The sequence below is a fragment of the Eubalaena glacialis genome, unplaced genomic scaffold, assembly GCF_028564815.1.
Source record: "Eubalaena glacialis isolate mEubGla1 unplaced genomic scaffold, mEubGla1.1.hap2.+ XY H_3, whole genome shotgun sequence".
Lineage (NCBI taxonomy): Eukaryota > Metazoa > Chordata > Mammalia > Artiodactyla > Balaenidae > Eubalaena > Eubalaena glacialis.
Window position 1 is genome coordinate 956,148 of NW_026871157.1, and position 26,533 is coordinate 982,680.

A 26,533-nucleotide genomic window follows, 5' to 3' on the forward strand; every position below is an offset into this window, starting at 1 on the left:
AGTAGCATGGTCAATGCAGGAGCAATAATTGGCTCTGGAAAACTAATGGATTTCCTTGATGAGTCATTCCCCAATGTGGGGATGTATGAGGACTTCCACATCATCGACTGGCTGAGGGAAAAGTCATGAGACACTGAGAGACACAGAAAGGTATGTGCTGTTCATAAGGATACTTTGAGAGGAATCCCTTTGGAGGGCATGTTTTCATTGGATAGTTACTGAGCTAGTGCTTGGGTTCATGTGTCATGTGCTGAGCTAGGTTCTAGAGAAGAGAAGGGCTAGTGGGAGAGGCAGAGGTGTGGACAGGTAATTATAATACCAGGTGCTTTGGGTGGAAGGCTGTGTCATACAGAGGTGTTGTGTAGAGGGCAAAGAGGGGGCTCTGGAACCAGACAGATTGGGTACATCCTGACTTTGACAACTTTAGCCTGGGTGACTTTTGGCATGCCATTTCTGGACCCCATCTTCTTATCTGTAAAGATGGAGTTAATTATGCCTGAAGATTAAATGAGGTTGTGTGTCTATGAAAGCACATATTACAGTGACTTGCATCTAGTTGGCAATCAATATATATTTTAATGGGTTACAACAAAGTTATGTATCAAGTTCTGTGGGGTCATTTAGGAGGGATAGTTAGGGATAGGTTTTTTAAAAAGAAAGTGACATTTCAGTTGGGTCTTGAAGGATGACTAAGAGTTTGTTACGCAGAGAAAGGGCAATGGTTTCTAAAATCAGGAGTGGCCCTTTTTTAATTTACAGAAGCATGAAAGAATATGGCACATTTAGGCAATTCAAAGAGCTCTGAGTTCAGTGACCTCAAGGAGAGCAGCTTTATGGTAGGATGAGGAGTGACATTGAGAGTATGACTGTGTCACATCATTTCATTCAATTTGGCATGGAAACGAGGTAGAGATATGTGTGGGAAGTGAGGTGGAGTCAAGAAGATGATGCAGTTGCTTGGCTCCAACATGGAGGAACATGGGATATGGGGCAGCCTTCAGTCTGGAGCAAGGGTCAGCAAACTGTAGCCCTCAGGCCAAATTCAGTTTGGCAAATGTTTTTGTAAGTAAATGTAATCCGTGATAGCTAATTCAAAACTCTTGCTGTTAAAATTTAACCTTGAAAACAAATGAGGGAAATGAAGTTTTTGTTAAACAGGCTTTTAGTGAAAATGATGACACTGAATCAATGTCTCTATTTAAAATACCTTTTAAGTAATCAGACTAATTCACACTCAATATATACTTTTAATTAAGTAAATTTTTTCTACTCTAATTCCTTCAGGATTATTGTGGCATGTCTGTAGATCTGTGTAGAAACCCCATTTTATCATTTTGTAGCTAACTGAAAGAATATTATTAGTAGGGAATTGAGTTGCTTTATTATATTAATTTTTCTCAACCTCTGTATTTCCTAAGGAAACAGTTTCAGAGAAGGAAGCATGAACTAGAAAATGTTACCAGATCAACCACTGTATCTGCTTTGTTTATAAATAGCAAGCAGAAGTAAGGAGTTCATATGGGAGTTTATCAAGAGTTTGCTTGATGCCTGGTCATGATGCGTGGTGATGTTGTTCATCGACCTGTTGGCAGGTAATAGAAAAGCGTCTGGTACTCTAATGCAAAGCTGGAAATGATGAAATGTTAAGGATCAAATGTTTGGGATGGTACTCAGAATATAGAGTGTTTCTTCTTTACACACATTAAAGGGATTTATTCTTTGTAATATATAAGAACAAAATACATGAACATATATTTAATATAAAATCTATCATCGAGGCAGGCCTCAGATATCACCCCTACACAGTCATCTGGTTGCCACCTTCAATATAATGAAGAGCCAAGAGGAATGCTTAGAAAGGGGAGCCCTTTTCCACTAGCCACAGCAGTTGCATGTATCATTTCTCTGATTCTATCCTTCCTTCCCCAGTAGCATTTCCCAGTATATAATAGCAATAATAGGAGGGAATTCAGACTTCAAATACACACAGTATTGCAGCCAGTTTTGCTTGACTATAAAAACATTGGAAGGTGGACATTACAGGAGTTGCTGTGAATGTTTGTCCTTATTTAAAATAGATCTATAAAATATTGCAGTGTATTTACCATTCATGCTCCTAAAAAGAAGAAATAGTAGTATAATGAAGAAACCTGAAATATATATTCTGTCATCTTGCTGGAGTAAATAGCACACCCTAGGTTTACTGATTCTAAGAACCTGATGTGCTGTCTTTAATAAATCTGGATTTTGACCAGCTAACATTAATATTGTCCATATTTCTGTCAGTTCTTGCACTTGCAGGTGGAATCATCTGGGGAATTATAAAAATAAGGCTGCCCAGGCTCCATGGCTGATTATTTAAACATGATCCCTGAAGAGGATTTGGATTTTAAAAGCCTCTACTGTTCTCAGGTGATTCTGTTATGTAGTTAAGGGTGGGAGCCACTGGAGGTACAGAAAGTAGATCCATGGATATTTCAGCAAATAAATACAGGAGGAAGAATAGGATAATATTGAAAATTAAGGTGATTAAAATAGTCTTTTGACCTGGATGCACCTCAAAAGGGAGGAAAACCAGCAAGCTATGTAGTATTCACTTTCCTGCTTCCAAGCTGGTCTAACAGCGGAGAAGACTCAGGGGTCCACTGCCTAGCCTGTCTGCCCATGTAGGACACCCTAGCCCTTTTATTTGGGGCTGGGTGGCCAAAGCCCCTTTCCTCTGCAGGGAGTTTATCATGAGCTACCACTGGGTGTCACTGTTGTTCCACAGAAGGAAGACTGAGACTCCAGGACTGTCAGAATCAGAGGATTGGGTGTGGGAAAATGTGATTATGCATGAATGACTAGTGAAGGAATTTGGGGTGATCATTGGGTCTGCCCCTGTATATCAGTAGGGCCCCCCCTTACCTTCTTAAGGTCTTTGTTCAAATGGAATCTTCCACTTGAGGCATTCCCTGACAATCTCTGTGAAATATAATGTATCCCTCCCTCCCTCTCTAGTTTCATCCTTCTCAACTACCTGCTTGCTAGCTTGATTTCTCTGTGAGTGTCACTTTGTATATCTGTCTCTCACACACACCAATTTATTTGTACAGTTCTATTGAGATATAATTTTCATACCATACAATTTACCTTTACACACACAATTCACACTTTAAGTGCACAATTTAGTAGTTTTAGTATATTCACAGAGTTGTGTAACTTTCACCACATTAAATCTGATTTTATCCTCCCCAGAAGGACCTATGTATACCCTCTACCTATCATCCTCTATCCGTGAACACTCCCTCATCTTCAGGTCTAGGCAACCAGTAATCAACAATCAATTTTCTGTCTCTGTGGATTCACCTATTCTGGACAATTCATATATATATTATATTGTGAATGTAATGTATATGGAATTGTATAATATGTGACTTTTTGTTTCTGTCTTCTTTTACTCAGCATAATGTTCTGAAGATTTATGCATGTTTCTATTCTTTAGTTATTATGAGTAATGCTGCTGTGAACATTGGTGTACATCTTTGTGTGGATGTGTGTTTTCATTTCTCTTGGGAAGGTACCCAAGAGTGGAATTGCTTGGTCATGTGGTAACTCTATGTTTAATCTTTTGAGGAGCTGCCAGGCTACTTTGAAAGCAGCTGGATCATTTTAGCCCTTCTTTACATTTTCTCTCTAATACTTATTAGGGGGTTCTAAATGAGCCTCTAAGTTACTTTCTTATTTTGTCTAGTGTCTTTGTCCTACCATGAGGTGCAATTCCACCAAGGCACAGACTTGAGTCTATTTCATTCACTGTTGTATCCCAAGGGCATGGTATAAGGCATAGTGAGTAGGTGCTTAGTAAATACCCCTCCAGTGAATGGATGGACCTGAGTTTTCTGATATTTTCATTCATTTGCACTCATTCATTCAACATGGATACATAGCTCCAACTATATACCTGACATGCATACAAAAATGGACAAAGCACATTGCCCTTGTCAATTTGGAGTGGACACAGGGTCTGGAGGTGTGGTCTGACTCCCACCATGGCATGCAAACCAGACAGTGGAATCTTTTTTCTCACACTTATAGACTAGTGGGAATATATCTATATCTATATCTACATCAGGATGTGATACGTACAGTGAAGGGGGGAATGCCTAGGAAGTGCACCTTGCTCAGATTCAAGAAATCAGGGAAGTTTTTCTGAAGGAGGTGGTATAAGTGCTGGAATAGGAAGATAAATAAGGAGATTGACATGCGGGGGTAGACAATTTTGAAATAGAGTGTGGAGACCCCCTTGGACTAGAGCAGGGAGCCAAGAAAAGAGGTTCTTGCAGTGGTTTAGGACAGAAGTGACTCCAAATTGGTGGTCTGAGTGGCAACAAAAATGGTGAGGAAGCAGGGAAGTGGGGTTATGTCACTTTTGGTATATGTACTCTATTTTTAAAATTTGGAAGGCATGAATTCCAAAACCTGCTAGGCTGCTGTAGCTTGTGATGAGCTCAGGCCTGCATCTCTCTCTCCTGCCTGATTTAAGTCACCAAGGACAGCACATTAACGGCCTTTGTACCTAAGATTGGGCTCCACCTTTGCCACACCTGCTGCCCTGCCACTCCCTCAGGTGACCTCAAGACTGAAGAAAGAGGCTTCCTGGGTGCATGGCAGCCCGGGGCACTGGCATCTCCGCCTGGCCCTCCAGGTGCACATGCTGCCCTGGGCCACACTGGCCGTCCCTCTGAGCGGCTCTCGCTGCTTCTTCCAGGCACCCTGGCCGGGGTCATCGATCTCGCCGTCGACTGGATGACGGACCTGAAGGAGGGCATCTGCCTGTCCGCCTTCTGGTACAGCCACGAGCAGTGCTGTTGGACTTCCAATGACACCACGTTTGAGGACAGGGACAAGTGTCCCCTGTGGCAGAAGTGGTCGGAGCTGCTGGTGAAACAGTCGGAGGTGGGTGCAGGGGCGGGTCCTGACTGGGAGCCCCATGGCTGGTGCGGGGGGACGTCCAAGCTCTCACCTTGCAGTGTCTGTCCTGACCGTCGTCGTGGCTACTACGAGTGCCACTTGCCACTTGGCTTTTTCTAGCTCTAGGGTTCAAACTTCACTTAGAAAATTCTTTCCCACTGTTTCATATGCAATATATATGTATATTGTATATATATATATATATATATATGCATTAAAATATGTGTTTGACTTCATTTTTCTTAATATGAATTCTTTGTACGTCATGCCAAAGAAATGGGTTTGCTTTTATGTCTACCTATAGAGGTGAAAACATATTTTTTATGTTTTTATTATTTTTATTATTTATTATTCATTTTTTAATGAAAATTTTATTTCAATATAATTCTGTTATCAAATAATTCACTAATTTAAATTTTACAATTCAGTGGCTTTAGTACATTCACAGGTATGTGCAACCATCACCACAATCAATTCTAGAACAGAAGAAATGCTATACCCATTAGCAGTCACTCTTCATTTCTCCCAAACCCTCAGCCCTAGACAACCACTGAACTACTATGTGTCTCTGTTCAGATATTTTTATTATGGACATTTCATACAAATTGAATTGTGTAATATGTGGTCTTTGTGCTGGCTTTCTTAGAATAATGTTTTCAAGCTTCATCCATATGGTAGCGTGTATCAGTACATCTTTTCTTTTTGTGGTGGCATAACATTCCATGTCAGACCACACTTTTTTTTTGAGACAAAATTGACATACAACCTTCTATTCGTTTTAGGTACACAACACAGTGGTTTGATATTTGTATATACTGTGAAATGGTCACCACAATAAATCTAGTTGACATCCGTTAGCACACATAATAACAATCTCTTGTTCTTGTAAAGAGAACTTTTAAAATATCCTCTCTTAGCAAGTTTCAAATATACAATACACAGTTATTAACCATAGTCACCATTCTGTACCTTACATCCCCAGGACTTAATTACTTTATAACTGGAAGTTTGTACCTTTTGATCCCCTTCACGCATTTTACCCCACTCCACACTCCTGCATCTGCAAATCACCAATATTTTTTCTGTATCTAGGGGTGCATTTTTTCCCTTTAATTTCACTTCATCCAAGGTTCATCCATGTTGTCACAAATGTCAGGATTTCCTTCATTTTTATGACTAAATAATATTCCATTGTGTGCATGTGTGTGTGTGTGTGTGTGTGTGTATCACATTTAAAAAATCTGTATATACATTGTGGACACTCAAGTTGTTTCCACATTTTGGCTACTGTAAGATATGTTGCAATGAATATGGGGGGGTGAAGAAATATTTTCCATCTAGTGTTTTCATTTTCTTAGGATAAATATTTAGAAGGCGAACTGCTGATATATATGGTAGTTCTATTTTAAAATTCTGGCGGTATCTCCATGTTGTTTTTCATAGTGAGCATACAATTTACATTCCCACTAGAAATGCACAGAGGTTTCCTTTTCTCCACATCCTCACAAACAATTGTTTTCTAATTATTTTGATTATAATCATTCTGACAGGTGTGAGGTGATATCTCATTGATGTTTGATTTGCATTTCTCTGATGATTAGCAATCTTTCCTTGTACCTGTTGGCCATCTTTATGTCTTCTTTGGAAAAATGTCTATCCTGGTCCTCTGCCCACATTTTAATTGAATTGTCTGTGTGTTTTTGGCTATTGAGTTTTGTGTATGATTTTTATATATTTTGGATATATATTTGCAAGTATTTTTTTCTCTTTCTCTAGGTTGCCTTTTCACTTTGTTGATAGTTTCCTTTGCTTTGTAGAAGCTTTTAATTTTGATGTAGTTCCACTGTTTATTTTTGCTTTTGTTATCTTTCCTTTTGGTGTCACATCTAAATACCATCATTAAGAGATTTTCCCTTGTTTTCTTCTAGAAGTTTTATAGTTTCTGGTCTTGTGTTCAGGTCTTTAATCCATTTTGAGTTAATTTTTGTATACAGTGTAAAGTTAGCCTCTCTGAGATTTTTTCTTATTTCTTGATGTAGGCATTTATTGCTGTGAACGTATGTTTTAGAACTGATTTTGCTGCACCCCTTAGGATTTGGTGTATTTTATACCCATTGTCATTTGTCTCAGGTATTTTTTTTTCTTTAATCCATTAGTTGTTCAGTAGCATGTTGTTTTATCTCCATATATTTCTGAATTTTCCAGTTTTTTTCATGTAATTGATTTTTAGTTTCATACCATTGTTGTTGGAAGAGACGCTTGAAATGATTTCGGTCTTCTTAAATTTATTGAGACTTGTCTTTTGGGGCCCCAAATGTCATCTGTCCTAGAGAATATTCCATATGCACTTGAGAAGAATGTGTATTCTGTTGCTTTTGAATGCAGATTACTTTGGGTAGTATGAACATTGTAATGATATTAATTCTTCTGATCCACCCACATGGATGCCTTTCCATTTTCAAATATGAACAAGGCTGTTATGAACATTTATTTGTCTACGAGTTTTTGTATGACATATGTTCTCATTTCTCCTAAGCATATACCTAGGAGTGGAACAGCTGAGTCATTTGGTTTAATGTTTTGAGGAACTGCTGGACTGTTTTCCAAAGTGGCTGCAACATTTTACATTCCCAGAAGCAATGTCTGAGGTTTCCAATTTCTCCATATCCTTGTCAACACTTGTTGTTATCTGTTTTTTATTACAGTCACCGTAGTGGGTGTGAAAAAAAAGTCCGTTTTTCACTGAGTGAAATGTATTCCTCCGTCTGATTTCTCACCACATAGGGTGTGAATATCTGTGACTGTTAAGGCTAAAGCCGCCTCCTGGAGCGTGTTTTTGCATTTTACAGGCACACATGTGGCCGTGTCCACAGCCTGGCTTGTAGGTGCCCTCTTGTTCCCTCTCCATCACGTGAGGCATCCAGATGGTGGCAAGAAGCTGAGGCCTGGGGAATCGTGGTCTCCGCCCACAGACCAGGTCCTCAGCCTCAGAGACGCCAGACTGTGTGTTTGGTTCAGGAAGTGTTCCGCACACATCAGATAATTTGGAATATTGGGGTGGGGCCTGAGACTCTGCATTTCCAGCCCACGCCCAGGTGATGCTATGCTGCCGGCCCAGGGACCACATCTGGGTAGCAGTATTCTAAAATGCAGTTCCCACACTTCCTCACTGGCAGGGCAGCTGCGTGCTGCGGCGTGGATGTGGCCTTCATGAAAGCAAAGAAGCTGATCCACCATAGACGAGACCAAACAAACCTTCCCAGGGCTCGAAGGCAGAATTTTCTGTTACACCTTTCATTAACTTGAGGGCCCGGAGCGATTAAAACCAAGCCTCATTCACAGTTGCTATGACTGTTGGTAGAAGGTGTGCGTACACAGCTCCCGGAGAAGCAGCCGGCGCTTCTATGACTGCTGAGACCTCACCTGGTAGAAGGTGTGCGTACACAGCTCCCGGAGAAGCAGCCGGCGCCGTGTGTGTGTGAACCAACTGTAGCAATAGCAGCAGCTGATGAAGCCAACCCTGCCTCTTCGCTGACACAGGACCCAGAGAGAAGCTGCCTGGCGGAGGGGCAGGCGCGTCGCTCGGTTCTGCGGTGGCTCACGTGTTCTTTCTTGTTCTGTGTCTTGCTTAGGGTGCCAGCGCTTACATTCTGAATTACCTAATGTACATCCGGTGGGCGTTGCTGTTTGCGTTTTTGGCCGTCTCCCTGGTGCGAGTATTTGCGCCATACGTCTGTGGCTCTGGTATACCCGAGGTGAGTGGGAGCTGAATGAATTTCCTTTGTGCCAATAATAAGAATAGCAAATGCTTACATGCCACGGTTCCAAGCATTAGACATCTATTCACTCATTTAGTCCTCACACTTAGCCTATGAGGTAGGTACTGTTATTCATTTGATTTTGGGGGAAACTTATGCATAGAGAGGTTAAGTATTGTGCTCCATATTACCAAACTTAAAAGCTGGTTGTTGAACCCAACAGTCTAGCTTCATTATTTAAACTCTTACTCACTGTGCTCTATTGCTATTCAGATGATTAATCCCTGGCTTTGTAAATCTGGCATAACCCTTAAGTCTGCTGAATCAGAGTTCATTAACCGTGCATATAAATGTGCCACTGTTAATATTTGGTAGGTGCATCTTTTGTATAATGGAATACTATAGTGGAGATTTACTGCAGAGAAAATTTACTGATTGTCAAACTTGCTTACCATGTTTTATTAGTGGAAAGGTAATAGTAATATTTTAAAATATTATTTCCATAATCAGTGTATACACTGTGAATGTATCCCTGTGAACTTAGTTCTTACAAGTAATTTTTGGCACTTTCAGTTATCAAAGTATGAAGGAACTGATGTAATCATCAATTAAGAGAAATGCCTAAGGCAAACTTAAAACCTAGGAGGATCTACTTGGTCAAATAATAATAATTGAGCTAATTCATAAGAGGCCCAGATAGTAAAACATTTAACCAGAAATATATTTGTAAGTTCATGATATCACTGTAATTAGTGTAATTTATTTCTCCTTTAATTTGTTGCTTTGGCAGTGCCTATAGGCAACGGAGATGGTGAGTTTGAAGATGTAGTTGTGTACTGTGCTTTTCCCTGTTCCATGCACCCATACAATTTGGCAGTGCTGTGTAATACTGATGTTGGGCTCCCATGTAAGACCTTTTTGCTAATGAGACTTGAAAAGTATCCATGCACTGGGGTTTGCCATCCTGCTGCTCTTGGTACTTGAGAGCACCTTGTAAACAAATCTGGGCTAACCTGCTAGAGGATGAGTGGTCCCATGAATAGAGACTCCAGTAATCCCACCAGTCATTCATGGTCTCCAGATGTGTGAATAAGCCCAGGTAAGAATAGCCAACCTCACCCCAAACTGGAAGGACTGCTCACCTGATTGTAGCCCAAATTGCTAACTCATAGTATCATGAGCCAAATGAATATTTGCTGTTTTAAGTCACTGTTTTAGATTGGTTTGGTAGCTAAAATGTACTGATTCATGTAGTAAAGGGAAAATTAGCCAAATTTAGGCAAACCACTAATTTTTGAAAAATAGTTAACTGAATCATAATAACATTGAACAATCAACTCAATAAATGACTCTATAGAACTAGTATTTTTCTACAACGATAGAAGAAGGCATAGCCTTAGAGTTGGAAATTCATGCTAATAAAAGAAAAATTAATGTATTTTGGTAGATTGGAAGAATAAAGCTAAGTAAACTTCTGTAGATAATTTTGATGCAAATCTTGTGACTGGAATAAATGAAAATTCAAGGCAGAATGGAGATTTGTCATAAAAAACCTTTTCCTAAACTAAAAAATCAAAGATGAAATACACAAAGAATTACCTGGGAAGTCTTGCAAAACTGGAATTAACATATCACTCATTTTGTTATATGTTGTCAGACACAGTGAAGATAAAAAAGATAAAAATCACAGTACAGAGAATAGAGCCAATATAGTGTAATAAGTTTAAACATAGTATAATGTAATATAAAAATATGGAGTCACTATGTTGTGAAACTACTATAATACTGTAAATCAACTCTACATAAAAAAGAAAAAAAAATTATCGTGAATCCTGTGACTTTAAAAGTGAAGTATTATTGATATTCTCTTATTCCACCTGTATACTTCACATATGAGAGAAATTTTATTTTCAAAGAATTCTACAAAGGGAAGAAAGACACTGGAAAACTCAGATGATCTTACTGTTAAGGTTCTTTCCGAAGTGGAAGGAAGAGAGAATTGAAAAGACAGAAAAACCTGAAGCTTAGAAAAAGCTAAAGCTGTTTTTTACTTGCTTTTTTTGATATTTCAGGCATGTGGAGTTATTGAAAAAAACATCTGATCTGTGCTATAATTACTAAGTTATGCTATTATAGTATGAAAGTAGCCATAGGCTACAAAGGAGGGGCAACGCTTCAAAATAGGTCAGATGGGAAACCATGGGACCAGTGATTTCACCTGCTTGGTCATATCTGCTGTGACTTAGTGAGAATGCAGTTTTTCATATCCTCACCTTCAAAAACTGGCCTGGTTTGCCTGATGTGGATTAAAGAATTAATTTTAAAGAATTAAAGAATTTATATCAATATAAACCATCAGAAATTCAGCAGTAATATGTTAAAGATTTTTTTCTATTTTTCCTGAAACATGACCATGATGAGTTTTTCTTTCGACAATCTTTTAATTACTCCAAATCTTTCTCTGGACTGCCTGGACCAATGCAGTTCCCTTTGACATCAGAGACTAAATATTGTGAGTCCTTTTATCATTAATTGTAACTAGCTTTTGGATGATTTTTAAACTAATTTGAATGACACACAAGGGAGAGAGAAATTGGTGACAGATGTGCACTTTGAATGTTAAAATAGGGCAGCAGGAATGGAGCCCCCTTCCCTCATGCTTCTTTCCCCTGCAGTCCCTGCAGATCCTGTCCGGCCTCTTCATACCCAGCATGGCTGTGGGGACTATGGCAGGCAGGATGGTGGAGCAACTGGTGTGGAGCAACTGGCTCCTGGCAACTGGCAACTGGCTTACCATTACCAAGACTGGATCGTTTTCAGGAATTGGTGCAGGCCCTGAGCAGACTGCATCACCCCACAGCTCTACGCCATGGTGGGAGCTGCTGCTTGCCTAGGTACCACTGTGTGTGTGTCTGTGTGTAGGTACGTATACTATATATTGTGAGTTAGCAGAAGGTTATTTTTCATCTAGCCATTCAGAGACCCAGACTGATGGAATTTCTTCCATCTTGAAGCTATATCATCTAGAACAATGGTTCTCACTCAGGAGTGATTTGCCCTCCTTTCATCTCCCCCTAATTAATTTGACAAAGTCTGCATTTTGGGGGGTTGTAATTACATTTCAATAATTTATTAGTTTCAGGTGTACAATATAATGATTTTATATTTTATGCATTATGAAATGATTGCCACAATTGGTCAACTTACCATCCACCCCCATAGAAAGTTGTTATATCACCATGCTGTACCTTATATCCCTTTGACTTATTTATTTTATAGCTGGAAGTTTGTACCTCTTAATCATGTTCACTTATTTCGTTTGTCCCCCTACTTCCCTCTCCTCTGGAAGACACCAGTTTGTTCTGTATATCTATGAGTATGTTTCTGTATTGATTTATTTGTTCTTTTGTTCTGTTTTTTAGATTCCACATGTAAGTGAAATTATACAATATATCGTTTTTCTCTTTTTGACTTATTTCACTTAGTATAATAACCTCCAGGTCCATCCATGTTGCCGCAAGTGTCAAGATTTCATTCTTTTTTATGGCAGAGTAATATTATTTTGTATAAATATACAGAAATTTGACTATGGTAAATAATAGTGTGATGAACACAGGGGTGCATATATCTTTCTAATTAGTGGGGTTTTTTAATGCATAAGTACCCAGAATTGGAATTGCTAGTTCATATGGTAATTCTAATTTTAGTTTTTTGAGGAACCTCCATACTGTTCTCCATATTGGCTGTGCCAATTTATATTCCCAAAATTGTATGAGGGTTCCCTTTCTCCACACACTCTGCAACAGTTATTATTCCTTAACCTTTTCATGATAGCCATTCTGACAAGTGTGAGGTGATATCTCATTGTGATTTTGATTTGCATTTTCCTGGTGATTAGTGATGCTAATCATTTTTTCATGTGCTTGTTGGCCATGTGAATGTCTTTGGAAAAATGTCTGTTCAAGTCCTCTATCCATTTGTTAATTGTTTTTTGTTGTTGTTGTTGCTGTTGTTGAGTTGTATGAGTTCTTTATATATTGTGGATATCAACCCCTTATCAAATATATTCTTTCCACATACCTTCTCCCATTCAGTTGGTTACCTTTTCAAGTTGTTGGCAGTTTCTTTCCCTGTACAGAAGCTTTTTAGTTGGATGTAGTCTCATTTGTTTATTTTTGCTTTTGTTTGCTTTGCCTGAGGAGACAGATCCAAAAAATTTTGTTAAGACCAATGTCAAAAAGCATACTGCCTATATACTTGTGGAGTTTTGTAGTTTCAGGTGTTAGATTCAAGTCTTTAATCCATTTTGAGTTTATTATTGTATTTGGTTTAAGAAAGTGGTCCAGTTTGATTCTTTACACATACCTGTCCAGTTTTCCCACATCATTTATTGAAGAGACTGTCTTTCCTCCATTTTATATTCTTGCCTTGTTTGACGGAAATTACCAATAATTTACCATACGATTGTGGGTTTGTTTCTGGGCTCTCTATTCTGTATGTTTATCTGTGTGTTTTTGTGCCAATACCATGCTATTTTGATGACTGTAGCTTTGTAAGATAGTTTCAAGTTAGGGAGTGTGATTCCTCCAGCTTTGTTCTTCTTCCTCAAGGTTATTTTAGCTACCTAGGGTCTTTTGTGTTTCCACACAAATTTGGGTACTATTTATTCTAGGTCTGTGAAAAATGCCCTTGGTATTTTGATAGAGATTTCATCAGATCTGTAGATTGATTTGAGTAGTATGAACATTTTTATTATATTGATTTTTCAATTCATGAACAGGTAATACCTTTGCATTTATTTGTGTCCTTTTTAATTTCTTTACTCAATGTCTTATAGTTTTCAAATCGCAGGTCTTTCACCTCCTTGGTTAAATTTATTCCTAGGTATTTTATTCTCTTGATGCAGTTTAAATGCAGTTGTTTTCTTTAGTTCTTTTTTGATAGTGCATTGTTAGTGTGTAAGTATGCAAAAGATTTCTGTATATTAGTTTTGTATCCTGCAACTTTGCTGAATTTATTTATTAGTTCTAATAGCTTATTGGTAGAGTCTTTGGAGTTTTCTGTATATAGTATCATGTCCCATGCAAATAGTGGAAATTTGACTTCTTTCCTTCCTTTTTGGATGCCTTTTATTTCTTTTTATTGTCTGATTGCTGTAGGTAGGGCTTCTAATACTATGTTGAATAAAAGTTGTGACAGTGGGCATCCTTGTCATCTTCCTGATCTTAGGGGAAAACTTTCAGCTTTTCACCACTGAGTAGGACGTTAGCTGTGGGTTCATATATGGTCTTTATTATGTTAAGGTATATTCCCTCTATACACACAATGTTGAGCGTTTTTAGGAAAAATGGATTATGAATTTTGTCAAATCTTTTTTTTAATCTATTGAGATAATCATATGGTTTTTGTGTGTGAATAATGTGGTAAATAATGTTGATTCATTTGCAGATGTTAAATTATCCTTACATCCCTGAAATATACCCAACTTGCTCATGGTTTATGATCCTTTTTACAGTATTATTGAATTTGGTTTGCTAATGTTTTGTTGAGGATTTTGGCACCTATGTTCACCAGGGATATTGGCATGTTATTTTATTTTTATGTGGTGTCTTCATCTGGTTATCATACTAGCATAATGCAGGTCTTGTAAATTATGTTTAGATGTCTTCCTTCCTTTTCAATTTTTTGAATAATTTGTGAAAGATAGATACCAATTCTTCCTTAAATGTTCATTAGAATTTACCATGCATTCCTGGACTTTGTTTTTTGAGAGTTTTTGATTACTAATTCAACTTTGTTACCAGTAATGAGTCTATTAAGATTTTTTTCTTTGTGATTTCCAATTTCAAAATTGGAAATTATATGTATCCATTTCTCCTCAGTTGTGTAATTTGTCTGCATGTAATTGTTGATAGTTATCTTTTATAATCCTTTGTATCTTGGTGGTATCAGTAGCAATTTCTCCTCTTTCTGATTTTATTTATTTTGGCTCTCTCTTGTGATTTCTTGATGAGTTTTGTCAATTATCTTTTTTGTCAAGGCTAAAGTTTTGTCACTTATCTTTCAACAGCTAACTCTTAGTATCATTGATATTTTCCAGTTTTTTTAGTCTCAACTTCATTTATTTCTGCTCTGATCTTTACTATTGCATTTCTTATACTAACTTAAGGCTTTGTTCTTTATTTCCCCTAGTTCCTTTAGTTCTGTTAGATTGCTTATTTGATATTTTTCTGTTTCTTTAGGTAGGCCTTTATCAGTATGAAATTCCCTCTTAGAACTGCTTTTGCTGCATTCCATAGATTTCTAGAGAATTGTATTTCCATTTTCATTTCTCTCAGGTATTTTTAAATTTCTTCTTTGATTCCTTCAGTGACCAATTGGTTGTCTCTTAGGGTATTGTTTAGCCTCCACATGTTTGTGATTTTTGCACTTTTTGTCCTTGTAGTTGATTTCTAGTCTCATAATGTTTTAGTCAGAAAAGACGCTTCATATGATTTCAGTCTTCTTAACTTTACCAAGACTTGTTTTGTGGCATAGCATATGATATATCTTGGAGAATAGTCCATCTGTACTTGAAAAAGAATGTCTAGTTTCTCCTTTATTAAGTGCATCTGTTCTAACGTGTCATTAAGGTTGGTGTTTCCCTATTGATTTTCTGTCTAGAATATCAGTCCATTGATGTAAGTGGGGCGTTAAAGTCCCCTACTGTTAACGGTGTTAGTGTCAGTTTCTCCCTTTATCTTGTCAATATTTATGTATTGAAGTGCTTCTATGTTGGGTGCATATATATTTACAATTGTTATATCTTCTTCTTGGATAGATCTTTGGTCATTATGTTATTTCCTTATTTGTGTCTTTTTGTAGTCTTTGTTTCAAAGCCTATTCTATCTATCAATCAATCTATCTATCTATCTATCTATCTACCAAGTTGCTGATCTCTTAAGTTTTAATGCATTTTAAAAACCCTGGATTTTTACTCCCCTACCACATTTATTGTTTTTGACATCATATTATATGTCTATTTGTTTTGTGTATCCCTTAACTCCTTATTATGGATATAATGATTTTACTAGTTTTTTCTTTTAACCTTTCTACTAACTTTATAAGTGGTTAATTTACTACCTTAATTTTCTTTATATTTGCCTTTACCAATGACATTTTTCCTTTTGTAATTTTCGTGTTTATAATTGTGATCTTTTCTTTTCTCCTTGTAGAAGTCCCTTTAACATTTCTTGTAAAGCTTGTTTGGTGGTGCCGAACTCTTTTTGTAAAACTTTTACCCTCTCCTTTAAATCTGGATGGGAGACTTGCTGGGTAGAGTAATCTTGGTTGTAGATTTTCCCCTTTCATCATTTTAAACATATTGTGCCACTTCTTTCTGTCCTGGAGTTCCTACTGAAAAGTCAGCTGATAGCCTCATGGGAGTTCCTTTGTGTGTAACTTGTTCCTTTTCCTTTTTCTGCTTTAATATTCTGTCTTTATATTTAATTTTTGTCTTTCTAATTACAGTGTGTCTTGGTGTGACCCTCTTTGGGTTGCCCCTTTTTGGGCTGGATGTAGATGTCCTTTCTCTGGTTAGGGAAATTTTCAGCTAATTATCTTCAAATGTTTTCTGCTCCTTTCTTTCTTTCCTTCTTCTGGTACCCCTATTATTCAATGATGGTATGCTTGATATTGTACAAGAGGTCTCTTAAACTGTCCTTATTAAATTTTTTGCTTTCTTCTGTTCTTCTTATGTGATTTCCACTACTCTGTATCTCACTTCACTCCTGTATTATTCATTACTTTGTATCATCTAATCTACTGTTAATTCCCACTAGCATATTTTTAATTTTAGTTATTGTGTTCTTTCATCTCTGACTGGTATTTTATATTTTCTAACTCTTTATTAAGGTTCCCACTGTGTTCATCCACTGTTCTGAGTTCTATGAGCATCTTTATGATTATTGCCTTGAACTCTTTATCAGGTGGATTGCTCATCTCTAGTTTATTTAATTCTTCTTCTGGGGTTTTATCTTATTCCCTCATTTGGAACATATTCCTCTGTCACCCCATTTTGCCCAACTTACTATTTTTATTTCAGTGTGTATGGTAAGTTGGTTATGTTCCTCAGTTTTGGAGAAGTGGCCTTTTGTAGGAGATGTCCTATGCATCCCAGCAGCACAGTGTCCTCTGGTCACCAGGGCTATATGATTTAGGCATGCCCCTTTGTGGGTCATTTTGCTGTGGTGGGCTGACACTGGGTGGTCTGGTAGGTGTGGCTGGCCCCTAGTCTGTTGATTCTCAGGTTCTGCCTTGTATGCAGGCTGTCAGCCACTGGTGGACGGGATGAGTCAAAGGCAGTTTGCTTTGGAGCCCCAAGCCATCCTGGGGCTGTTGCTGGCTCACTGGCAAGTGGAACCAGGTCCCAGGGTGGTTGGTTGCAGGGTTGGGGTCCTGGATCTAGTGTTGGCTGGCCAGTGGGTAGAGCCAGTTCTTGACATGGCTGGTTGTAGGATCTGTGATTGGGATGTCCCAAAGCTGTGGTCAGCCCACTGGTGAGTGTGTTGGATCACAGGGCAGCTGGCTTAGGGGCCCAAGGTATCTTGGAGCTGGTGTTGTCTTGTTGGTGGGTGGGGCTGGGCCCCAGTTGGTTGCAGAGGCTATTGCTGGCCAGATGGTGAGCAAAGCTGGGTGTGAGGGTCTCTAGCTGTAGGGCCTTGAGGTTCTGGAGTTGGTGTTGGCTAGCTTGTGGATGAATCTAGGGTTCACGGAGTCCTCAGGCCAGTGCTGCTTCACTGGAAGGTAGAACTGGGTCCTGGGGTCTCTGGCTGCAGGTTCCTTGGGCTCCTGGAGCTGGTGTTGGCCCACTAGTGGGCAAGGCCAGTTTCTGATATGGCTGGCTATGGCGTCTGGCGTGTCTTGAAGTTGGTGTCATCCCAGTGGTAGGTAGGGCTGGATCCCATGTCAGGTGGCTGAGGGGCCCAATATGTCTCAGAGCTGGTGTTTGCCCACTGGTGGCTGGGGTACCAGGGATGGAGCAGGCCTGCTGATGGGTCCTGATACAGAAGGCTGTGGTCATCTTGGGGCTATGTCTGCTCGCTGATGGGTGCGACTGGGGCTTGGACCCTCCTGTGGGCAGGGCCCAGACCTGGGTCAGTTGGGGTCTCTTTGGGTCCTAAGGCAACTGGCCTGCTGATGGGTGGAGCCATGTCCCCATGCAGCTATTGGTCTGAGGTGTCCCTGTACTGGTGCTGACAGGCTGGTGGGTGAGCCAGGTCCCAGTGCTAATAAACTAGAGGGAGGACTCTAAAATGGCACTTGAAAGTATCAGTGTCCACATGGTAGAATGAGCTCCCCAAAATGGCTGCCTCCATTGTCTGTGTCCCCAAGATGGTCTCTAGTTGCCTCCTGACTCTCCAGCAGGCTCTCCAAGATTAGCAGATGGATCTGATCCAGGTGCCTTTCAAATTGCTGCTTCTGCCCTGGGTCCCAGAGCATGTGAGATTCTGTGTGCAGCCTTTAAGAGTAGTCTCTTTCTCACAGCCCTCTGGGTCTGCCGGAAGTAAGGCCCATTTGCCTTTAAAGACAAACATTCTGTGGGCTTGAATTCCCAGTGCAGGAGCCCAGGATGAGGTAGCCTGATGTGGGGCTCAGACCCTTTGCTCCTTAGGGAGAACCTGTACAATTCAATTATCCTCCAGTTTGTGTGTTGCCTACCTGGGGGTATGGGTCTTGACTATACTGTTTCTCTGTTCCTCATGCCCAACTTGTTGTGGTTCCTTCTTTATATCTTTAGTTGTGAAAGATCTTTTCTGCTAGTCTTCTATTTTTTTCTCATTAATACTTGCTTTGTAAATAGTTGTAATTTTGGTGTGTCCATGAGAGGAGGTGAGCTCAGAGTCTTCCTACTCTACCATCTTGGCCACTCCCGAGATTCTGTCTTTAACTTTTGCCATTTTAATAATAATGTGATTTGGTGTGGATCTCTTTGTGTTCCTCATTTTGGGACTCTAGGTGCTTTCTGTACCTGGATCTGTTTCCTTCCCCAGTTTAGGGAAGTTTCAGCTATTATTTCTTCATATAAGTTTTCTGCCCCTTTCTCTCTCTCTTCACCTTTGGGCCCCTATGATGTGAATGTTAGTCAGATTGATGTGTCCCAAAGGTCTCTTAAACTGTCCTCATTAAAAAAAATTCTTCCTTCATTTTGCTATTCTTATTGTTCTCTTCTGTATCATCTAACATGCTGTTGATTCCCTGTATTGTATTCTTCAGTTACGCTTTGTTCTTTCCTATATTTTGTAAGTCTTTGTTGACTTTCTCAGTGAGTTCCTTCATTCTTCTCCTGAGTTTGGTGAGTGCCCTATGACTGTTTCTTTGAACTCTTTATTAAATAAAGTACTTATCTGTTTCATTAGGGTTTTTTCCCTCAGGGTTTGTTTTTTTCACTTGGAACATACTCCTGTGTTTCTTCATTTTATTTGACTTTTGGTTTATTTCCACGAATTAGGCAAAATGGCTACCTCTCCCAGTCTAGAATAAGTGGCTTGTGTGGGGCATCCTTTGCATAGACTGCATGTACTTGGTGGCTTTGGCAGGCTGGCTGGGTAGAACTGCTGTGGAGGAAGTCCTTCCGTGCCAACAATGGCACTTGCTGGCACCTCTGACCCCGGAAAGGGCTCCAGCATTTCCCTGCTTGTTTTGCAGAAGCTCTAGTGTTACTAAATGGATTTCCTTCCTGTATAGTCTAGGTGCCCTTTACAGTTAAGTTTCCCTGTTTCACAGGATGGGTGAATCTGCACTCCGGCCCTTCAGCAATATCCCTTCCTACTGCAGGTTGTTGTATCAGGGATGGATACTGTGTCTCCATCTTTCCTACCTGTTTCTGTGTGGTACTTCTCTGTGCAGTAGTTGTTTAATCAGGCTTCAGATCTTCTTTAGGAGAAATTGCTCTATTTATAGGTGTAGATTTGGTGTGTCTTTGGGAGGGGGTGGGTTCTCCGTCTTCCTACTCTACTGAGTTGGACCCCTTCCAGTGTCTGCATTTTTGTCACCGATCAGGTGGGGGAAGGTGCTACTGGCATCTGGTGGGTAGAGGACAGGATGCCACAAAATGTCTAGTGGAGCAGAAGATGGTCCTTCCCTATCTCCAAAGAGAATTATCCAAACCGGAAATGTCAATAGTGTCAAGATTGATAAGTCTTGGTTTAAGCTCATGAAGACTAGGAGTTCACATGGATTATCCCTTTGAAAACTAAGGATACTAAGGGACAAAGGGTGGATCTGTCTCCTGTCTGTAGCCCCTAAAAGTCTCTACAATTTTCCAGCTCGAGGGATTCTGGTAGAGAGCGATGCTTGCTGAGTCAGAAACCTGCAGAGCCCAAGTAGGCTCCACTCACCAAAAAGCAAGGCGGGTCCTGGGTGAATAGACAACTTGCTGTCGCTCATGGGAGAAGAGCCCCTCAGTGAGATGTGACTTACGGCTCCTGATGCAAGGCTGTGTTTACCGAGCCTGGCCTCTGTCCTAGAGGTCCGAGCCTGGGTGCCGTGTAGGACTGTCTCCATAGAACAGGTGCCAGGAGGGTAGAGACAGCTTCTCGGTTTCCACAGTTCATGTCCTCTTGCCGGTGTGGAGTCGAGTCCTGCAATTTCATTCCTCCCTTTGGTTGCAGGTGGAGTTACCAGGATGACGGTGTCGTTGGTGGTCATCATGTTTGAATTGACGGGTGGTCTCGAGTACATCGTGCCCCTGATGGCGGCGGCCGTGACCAGCAAGTGGGTGGCTGATGCCTTTGGGAAGGAAGGCATCTACGAGGCCCACATCCACTTAAATGGGTACCCGTTCCTGGACGTGAAGGACGAGTTCACCCACCGCACGCTGGCCACCGACGTCATGCGGCCCCGGCGGGGGGAGCCGCCGCTGTCCGTGCTCACCCAGGACAGCATGACCGTTGAGGACGTGGAGACGCTCATCAAGGAGACCGACTACAATGGCTTCCCCGTGGTCGTCTCCAGGGACTCGGAGCGCCTCATCGGGTTCGCCCAGAGGAGGGAGCTGATTCTCGCCTTGAGTAAAGCAGGGAGGCTCACGTTTCACGGAGACGAACGGCACCTCTGTGCCCCGGCATTCTCAAAGAGGTTCGAGAGAGTGGACGAGGGTCGGAGGGCTTCAGGCCAGGGTCTCTCACGCTTTAATGCTTATTCGTTTCACCTGGGCGTCTGGCCAGAATGCAGTAGGTCTGGGGTGGGACCCGAGACTCTGCATTTCTCCCGAGCTCCCTCTTAATGCTGCTGCTGCTGCCTCCAGGTCACACCGTGAGGGACAGTGTCTCGTCGGAGGCATTCTTGGCTGGACACCGAGCACCACGTTTGCAAGCAGCCCCCTGGGCCCCTTCCTCCAGGAGACACGCGCTCCGCCCTTTAGGGACTTGCTGGGTGAAGCTGAGCAGGAAGAGGTGGGAGAGCTTGGGCTGGCCGGGCAGGCCGGTCGCAGAGACGGACTTCCAGGCAGGCTGACCGACCCAGATGCTGAGCTCTCTGCCTCAGGCGCCTCCCTCGGCGCCGCTCAAGCCCTTCACTTCGCGACTCTATGTCCGGTGCCATCAGTTAGAGGCCCACGTGGGTCCAGTCAGTTCCGTGGGATGTGGGATGCTTTTCCTCCTCGTGCGCTGACTGGATCAGCTGGGCTGAGGGGCAGGCTGCTGAGTTGGGAGAGCAGAGAGGGGATGATGCCCAGCTGGGATGTTCCCGACACGGGCGGCTGGGAGAAGCCCGGGGTTCCCGTTGGCCCAGGGATGAGCGCCTTGGAAGGGGAGCGGGAGGTAGGAGGATTCCACAGACAGAGGCCTGGGTGTGAGTCTTTGGAGGCCCGGGTGTGAGTCTTTGGAGGCCCAGGCAAGGAGGAGCAGTGACTCTTAGAGTGTTTTCTCCAGGTGGAGAAGGGGCAGGGACCAGCAAATGAGATCCTGCTCACTATCCCATCATTTCAAGGTAGCCTGTAGCCTACCTTGACATGGCTTATGTGTGCACTTGATTTTACTGTATATGTCATCTTCAAGAGTATTTATGAATTTTGCCACTGGGACTTGTCGAGGTATAATGGTGAAATGCTCCACTGGGAATATACCTTGTCCAGACAACCCTTTGCTTATCCCTGTTCTTTGTTAACTATTTCTAAGGCTCTCCCTTTGAATTTCTGAAACTTCTTGCCAATGTTAAAAAAAGTTTATAAACAGCTTTGTAAATATTTTAAAATTATCTTCATCAAAGACTTTATCAAAATAAGGACTCAAAGAAGACCCAGTGGGAATGGAAAATCAGAGTTATGGGAGAAGAGTTAAAGAAACTCTTTGTTTTCTTACTAGCGTAAGATACTAGGGTATCTTCTGGCAAGTTGAAAGAGCTCTATATCATGACTGAACAACAACATAAATGTCAGATCTGTTGGATGATTATTTAAGGCTAAAGATGTTTCTGTCTGAGAGGTTAATTACATAATAAGCCATGGAGAATTGTCAGATTCCCTGCTTCTTTCTGCTGGGGATATTAAAACATATGCAGAGCGACTTCTCTATGCCTTACTGAACTATAACTTGTCATAAAATAATCTGCTTTTTATTCTAAGTAGTCTTTACCATTTTATCATACTGTTTTTGTACTGACCACGACTGTGGCTTCTTCTGGTTTTTCACTGTTAAAACTTCCTTATTAATTACATCTGTTTTATGGAAGCAATTAAAATTCACAGGATTAGTATTACCTCCTTAAAAACATAATTACTCTAAAATAGGGTTTTTCAACCATAGCTTCTTTGGCATTTAAAGTCAAATAATTCTCTGTTGTGAGGGGGGCTGCCCTGTTCATTGTGTGATCAGCATCCCTGGTCTCTACCACCACATATCAGTAACATCCGCCTGTCAGTAGTGACAGTCAATAATGTTTCCAGATACTGAGAAATGTCCCCGGAGGGTGGAGGCAGAATTACTCCCAGTTGAGAACCATTGCTCTAAAGCCATTGTAATCACTTACTGGATATGTGATTATTTCCAGTCTTTTAAAATTTCTTGGCCTATCATAGTTTGTGGAATTCACTTTATCAACACTTTCCTCATTACTCTCCCTGCACCTGGCATTACGATCGTACTGCTGCTAGCAAGTGGAATGTCAGGTTGAATGACCTTAACAGGTGCTTGTAAAAGGTACATCATTTTTCAGGAGCTGCAGCCACTGATAGTAGTTGTGGTAGAATAGAACAGCAGACCCCCAATACTAACAACAATTTTAAAAACAGTTTAACCACTTGATCTTTACAACAAATATGAAGTTTGTTACATTTTTGAAGTAAAACTAATACGCATAGAATATTGGGGAAATCAATAGCAAATGGGAAAATAAAAAAATTTACCCATATTCTCAACACCACAGAAGGCCATTGTTAATATTTGGTGTATTTTCTTCTTGTTTTTTGGGTCTTTTACACATGTAAATGTTGGGCCATCTTTTTTTCTTTCATCCCTTCCCCTCTCTCCTTCCCTCTCTCCCTTCTTTCCTTCCTTTCTTCCTTCCTTCCTACACTCCTTCTTCTTTTCTTACACAGGCAGGCTCCCATGAGTCCCTGGGGTCTGGGAGTCTATACTCTAGTAGCACTGGATCATGCCCTGGGTGAGGGCTTGGTTTACCCTCTTGAACAGGAACTATTTCTTGCTGGTAGCATCCACTATGTGCCGGTGCTGTCCCGGAAGCTGGGAGCACAGCTTCCAGGGAAGCTGGGATGACAGTAGTCAGGCTCTGCCCTCTGTGAACTTACATCCTTGAGTTTGTTGCAGCCATTCTGGTGACTGACAAAGATTTCTTGTTCAAACAAGGAATAGATGGTTCACCCTAGTAGAAAGATGTGAAGAGCTTTCCTGTTGGCTCTTCTTCCATTCACCAGCTTCCAGCTTTCCATTAGAGTACTCTATTGCAATAAATCACTTCAGAACAGGCAGTTGGAATTTTTTTAAAATGAACAATATAGATGAACAGTAGTCTTTGAGAAAGCAAAAATTATAGAAACCAGGATCCATTTTAAGGTAAGCCTCACTGTACATTTTCCCTAATTCCTCGCATGATCTAAAACAGAGATTAAATTTTTTACCAAAGGAAATTTGCCTTGGAGATATGTCTACTCATGAATCTACTTCATGTATGAATCTAAATAGCCTGGTTTCTAGCACTTCATTTAGGTATATGTGTTCCTGTTAGCATATTTTATTTTAGCTTTCTTTCACATGATATTCTCTGTAGACAGAAATTGGCTAATTGTAACCACAGCCATTCTAATTTCTTTGAGAAATTCACAAAAAAGGAGATTAAAAGGAGTAAAATATACTTTTTCTAGGGTTATTTCTTGGGTCCCAAAAGTCATGATTAGACTGAGCTGCGTTTCTGGGCTGTGAGCCTAGGATGGTCCTCTTGGTTTCTTGTTCCTTTCAGGATTTATAATGCCATCTGGGCCAGTTATACGTTAGTTTGTAAAAAAAAAAAAAAAAACCAAACCATGTATTAAGGTCATCGGGCAGCTAAGTGAGGTTCCTTTTCACGTCAAACCTCGGCCCCTGATGAGGTGAAGGTGTGTCAGGAAAGCAAGGGTGGCAGGCCCTGGGTCAGCTGCGTGCCCTGGCGTCCAGGCAGAAACAGTGCATTTCCCTAAAGGAAGTAGCCTGGTCAGGCCCGCGTTGCAAGACTTTGGCAGTGAATGATCAGGTCACAGCAGGGGGGTCTCGCACAGCATTAGCTTGAGAGAGAGAGATGCCAATTTCACAGATGTTTGGCTGAAGCTCCAAGTTAAGAATGTAGAGTCTGCCTTCTGCGCCCCTCCTCTGTGGGATTCTAGGCTGCTGGGGGAGGGAAGTCGTGTGTTGCTGTGGGATGGGGTGGGATGGGGTGGGGGAAGGGACTCCGCAAGGGAGTCTCGTGGGGCTCACCGTCCTGCTCGCCCATTCCAGAGAACGCCAGACAGAGGCAGGAGGGCATCGTGAGTGACCCAGTCATGTACTTCACCGAGGAGCCCCCTGAGCTGCCAGCCAACAGCCCGCAGCCCCTGAAGCTGCGGCGCGTCCTGAACCTCAGCCCTTTCACCGTCACGGACCACACCCCCATGGAGACGGTGGTGGACATCTTCCGGAAGCTGGGGCTCCGCCAGTGCCTGGTGACACGGAGCGGGTGAGTGGCGGGACCCTGGGGGGAACAAGATGAAGGGGACGCGGGCTCAGCCCTTGGGGGACTGGCGGGGACCGGGGCAGGGGGGTGGGTGGCAGTGCTCGGAAGAGATGTCAGTAGGGGAGCCCAGGAGGAGGAGTTGCCAGCGAGCGTGGGACTCAGGCTTCCAGGTGGGGCTGCTGTCTCTGCCCTGAGGTTGGAGGTTGAGTCCCGAGGGAAGGAGCCAACGGGGAGGGGCTTTGGCTGCTTTTCCAGTGCCCTGGTTCTGGCGCCAGAAGAGGTTCAGACTCTGAACTGGCATACCCGTCTTCCAAGTCATGGCTTTCTGCAGAAACGAGCAACGAAAATCTCAGGGCTAATGAAAGAAATGGGGTTAGACGCACAATGCTCAAACTTGGTTGACACACACACAAGATGCAACCCTAATAAAAGAAATGGCACAGTTTTACACATTTAATGGATAAGAAAGACATAAATATTATAATAAATATGTCATTCTGTACATTAAGGAAGACCTGACAATTTTTGTAGAAGTAGGCATCAAAGTGCTGAGTTACTGTGATTTACTGTGAAGAGATGTATGGCTCTTAGCACATGCATGAGCTGAGGTAGCTTATAGATGTATGACATGAACAGGTGTGCGTTTTGTGTATTTTTGTGCCACTGGGCTCAGACGGGTGTCGTTATATGCATTCAGAAATCACATAAGCAAATGGTAAATTTATATTATGCTTAAATTTTCTGTTAATTTTGTTAATTTAGTTGTACAGATTCACGTTTTCAAAACAAATGTTATCTGTGAACTAAGAGTTGTGATGACTTGTTTTAATCACATGTTATGAAAACAACAATGAAAATCTTGAGCAGCAGATCGAAAGATTATAACATTTTGAGACGTATAGCAAACTGAGGGTCATTCTTTTGGATTACAGACATGCCTAAATTTGGGTAGAAAAACGGATTGGCTCTGTCAGTGTAGCCTGAAATCTGGGGTTGTCTGCCTATATTCTATTTCCATAGGCTGGAGATAGGAGGTGGGTAAGTGTTGTGGGATATTGGCACTGTGTATAGTTTAGGCCTTTATAGAATTCATAGTCTTAACTATCCAAAGTAGTTTACTTTCCAGAGCCAGCTCACTTGGTTTAACCCAGTGTTCTCAACAAAGGTGTTTTTGTCCCCTGTGACAATGTCTGTTGTGTGGCTCTACTGATATATCTAGTACATAGAGGCCAGGGATGCTGCTAAACATATGATCAATGAACAGGGCAGCCCCCAAAGACAAAGAATTATATTATCATGTGCCCAAACTCAATAATGCTCAGGATGAGAAACCTTGCACTGGCTGTCTGTGAATAGCCAAATGAGCAATTTTTATTCATTTGACTTCCTTCCTGCTGTTCTGGCAACTAAGACACGGGGCTTTACAAGGGATACATTTGCATATTGACCCAGAGAATTGGTAGCTGGCAAAATGTATCCTCCTTAGCTTTGATTGTAGCTGAGGGTAAGGAGAGTGTCTTGCACATGGTGAGGGATAATCAGTAGGGAAGAATAAGTGTTTGAGGCTAGAGATCATTTCTGCTGGTGGTTTTTAAAGGCACTCAATGGTTCTCAAACTTGAGTGGGCATCAGAATCCCCCAGA

At 41.3% G+C, this 26,533-nt stretch overlaps 1 pseudogene; it reads left to right on the plus strand.

The window, feature by feature from the left end:
* LOC133083018 (H(+)/Cl(-) exchange transporter 4-like) lies at nt 1–24,897 on the plus strand (annotated as a pseudogene).
* The last annotated feature ends 1,636 nt before the right edge of the window (nt 24,898–26,533 follow it).